Raw genomic sequence first — 3,712 nt, forward strand, 5'->3', positions numbered from 1 at the left:
AACCAAGTTTGAGGAACAGCAGAGAAGAACAGAGCATGGAGAGGGGAAGGAAGGCGGCTGAGGACTCAGTTGCTGACTAATTGGCATCTGAAGATTAGTCAAATTACAACTCTCAGTGTCAGTCATGCAGTCACGCTACATGCTCAATCCATTACAAATGTCTTTTGTCTTTCTTTACATGCATTCTAAGGAAAAAGTCCAAATGCAAGTGGTTTGAAATGATTCCAAAAGCAAGCTGTGTACTAAAAGACTATAAAAAAAAAATGGCATCTTCAAGAATGACACCCAGCGTGTTCCATGCTGGAGAAGCTGTAATTTTGCATTTGCTCAAGTATTGATTTGATCCAGCCAATATGACACCAATCTGGGACAAAGTGTGCAAACAACACAATTTCATTTCCTCATTAATCAAAACTGACAAGGGAAAAAATTAATTCATGAAGGAAATGATAAGATGTTACAAGCTGTTCGAAGGAGAATTCCAAAACCCACAAAACATATACAAGGCCATCGCTAATAATGAACTAAATTTGATTAATAGATTTTTAAAAAGTAAACTGATTAGACAGACAGCAATAACTGTGCAGAGGTCTCTTAGTCCCTAGCGGCACAAACTGGATCACATGGTTCTGGGGTTGCAAGGGATACCTGGCCAACAACAAATAGATCTGAATTGAGATTTCCTTTTCCTTTTTTTTTTTTTTTGAGACAGTCTTACTCTGTTCCCCAGGCTAGAATGCTGCTGTGGTTCTGTAGTAATCAAACTCACTCTGGTTTTTAGTAGGGTATATGGCTTCCCTGGATAAAGACTGTGCTTCCCAGCCTCACTCACAGCCAAATGAGGCCAAGTTAAGTTTGGCCTTACATGAGAGTCAACACACATTCTTCCATCTCCTCCTTTTTTCTCTTCCTTCTTCCTGCCGGATACAGATGTCACCATCTTGATCAAGGCCACACAGGGCAGAGCCACTGGATAGAAGGAGCTTGAGTTTCTCTCGCTCTATGCCATTGTGTGAGTGTGAGTAGTTCCCTTTGTCGCCATGTCCTCTCATAACACTTTCAGAATCAAGCGGGTTTTGGCCAAGAAACAAAAACAAAATCGTCCCATTCCCCAGTGGATTCGAATGAAAACCAGTAATAAAATCAGGTACAACTTGAAGAGGAGACACTGGAGAAAAACCCAGCTGGGTCTATAAGGAATTGCACAGGCGATGGCATGTACTTAGGCTGTATTACAGTCAGTATCACCTTACCATATCAAGCTGAAAATGTCATCAGTTGGACAGTTGCCACACTTCCTTGGGAAAATGAGTTTTCTCTTTGTTTATGTGCTGTTCACTAATAAGCTGGTGCAGTAATAAATATGTGAGACCTTGAGAAAAAAAAAAAAAAGGAGCTTGAGTCTCTGGCACCAGGAAGGATTATTCCAGCAACTGGACCAGCAGACTTAGCTTTTAAGGGAAAGATAGAAATATCTTCCTTCTTTAAGAGAAGATGCATACATATGCGTGTGTGTGTGTGTGTTTATTAACCCTGTTATTGTGGGGGTTTGCCAACAATTTGTTAAATTTAATTGTACTTCATCTTGCAGGGAAGCAGCTAAAAATATTAAACCCCAAAATAAGGGAAAGGAGAAAGAGGAAAAGAAGACTTACTGAGGAATACCTTTATGTCGCAAAATTTCCAAACATTATTCCACCTAATTCTCATTCACGGAAGGTTAAGGGTGTATCCAAGGTCAGACACAAAGATTTATGCTCAGTGTTTTGAATCTGACACCATGTTTACTCCTGTACCACACTAAATCTGTCCAGAAATGTCCGTCCCTCTTCACCATCCTGAGCCAGGAAAAAAATGTCTTCCCCCTTTTAGAAACTTGCAAAAATTCCAGGGGATCTCAAAAGGGGGTATATGTATACTACAACACAGGGGGTACACTTATACTACAATGACACCATAGCACTCTACCCAGGGTGGTAGAGGGAGACTCTGCCTCAAAAAAAAAAAAAAAGAAAACCTTCTTTACATCAAAGAAACTGCCAACAGGATGAAAAAGGCAACTTAAGAATAGGAGAAAATATTTGCAAATTATATACTTGATAAGGGAGTCATAATGGCTCTGATGGTGCCCATTTCCTTTAGATCATTCCAGCAGAGAGCATAGATTCATTCAAAATCACCCCCTTCAGCAGCCATCGCGCTGTGATTTTTTCTGCTTTGCAACATCAAATAAATGTGTGTAGTCTCTGCCTGTTTCCTGTTTGTTGTTCCATCTAGAGGTTTCCAAACTAAATAATTTGTGTGTGTGTGTGTGATGGAGATTTGGGATTTTATCTATTGCCATACAGAAGTAATATAACTGAGTCAGAAGAACTTGATGCAATCATCCAAGGCCAGGGAAGGAGTCAGTTGGTAACTGGGGTCAGATGGGGCAGACCGATAGAGAACAAATTACTTGCTTTACCAAGCTCCCAAGAGTTTTACCAAGAGAAAGCAGTTAACAAGCGAAGTCTGTAGCCCTGTACATGTCCCCAAGATGAAAGCTGACATTACTGAGATAATCCAAAACCTTTAAGATAGTGTGGTGCTCCCCTGCATTTAGCTGCTTCAGTGCCTGTTGTATCCAAAGCCCTGAGTGGTGGGGCTGGGCACAGTGGCTCATGCCTTTAATCTCAGCCCTTCGGAAGACCCACAGGGAGGATCACTTGAGGCCAGGATTTTGAGACCAGCCTGGGAAATATAGTGAGACCCCTATCTCTACCAAAACAAACAAACAAAAATTTGGGGTGGTGGCACATGCTTGTAGTTCCAGCTACTCAGGAGGCTGAGACAGGACGATTGCCTGAGCCCGGGAGTTGAAGGTTCCAGTGAGCTATGATTTGGCTGTTGCATTCCAGCCTGGGTGACAGAAGAGACCTTGTCTTAAAACAAAACAAAACAAAGCACTGAGTGGTGGAAGTGGCTGATGCTATTGGCTGCCTGGCCCACTCTTAAGCAATCACCAAGTCTCAGGCTGGAGTAATGCTTGCTGACTGGCAGGGCCCCTTACAAAGGGCCTTGAGATCCAATTTGCACATGTACCTCAGGGCTTTAGGAGCTCTAATCTCTTCTTCCTCTGCAGAAAATACCTGCTCAGTGTTGTAAGCTTGGCAGTAAACTTTTGCCATCATAGAGAGTTTGGCTTCATCCAAAAGGATATATTTTTTTCAGAGCCTGGACCAGTTGTTTTCCCCACAGAAATCAAGTCAGTCATATGCCCAACAGTTATGAGCATCTTAGCCCACGTGCAGCCCACAGGACTAAACCAAGGTATCGCCAGCGTGGACATTTAGAGTTTCAAGGTTCCAGAGATCATCATCTTTCAAAGGAAAAGTTCATCAGTAAAATTGTATATTTGAGTATCAAGTTCTTTAAGGCTACCTCTAGTTCCAAGCAGGATTCATGGTATCTATCAAAACCTGTTTCTGACTCTGGCCTTAGGGACAGATTTCACAGACAGGGCCCCAGGGAGCCTTGCCAAACTGTCCTAAGGGGTTGCTCCAAATGATTGTGTCTGGAGAGAGGGCCTGGCCAGAAGCCTGAACCAGAATAGTCACGGCCATGACCAGTCACACCCCTGTGGTCCAGTTACCCCGCAATTCTCACTGCCTCAACTCTTGGAGCTAAGTAGTTTTTACTTTTTTTTTTGGCAGGTTTTTTTTTTTTTTTTTTT

The 3,712-nt window shown here is 42.4% G+C and overlaps 1 pseudogene; it reads left to right on the plus strand.

Annotated features, from left to right (window-relative positions):
• Window positions 1-1,040: 1,040 nt before the first annotated feature.
• On the plus strand, window positions 1,041-1,238 carry LOC105887383 (annotated as a pseudogene).
• Window positions 1,239-3,712: the final 2,474 nt, after the last annotated feature.

This window comes from Otolemur garnettii, unplaced genomic scaffold (assembly GCF_000181295.1).
Source record: "Otolemur garnettii isolate 467f Iridium unplaced genomic scaffold, OtoGar3 scaffold00077, whole genome shotgun sequence".
NCBI lineage: Eukaryota > Metazoa > Chordata > Mammalia > Primates > Galagidae > Otolemur > Otolemur garnettii.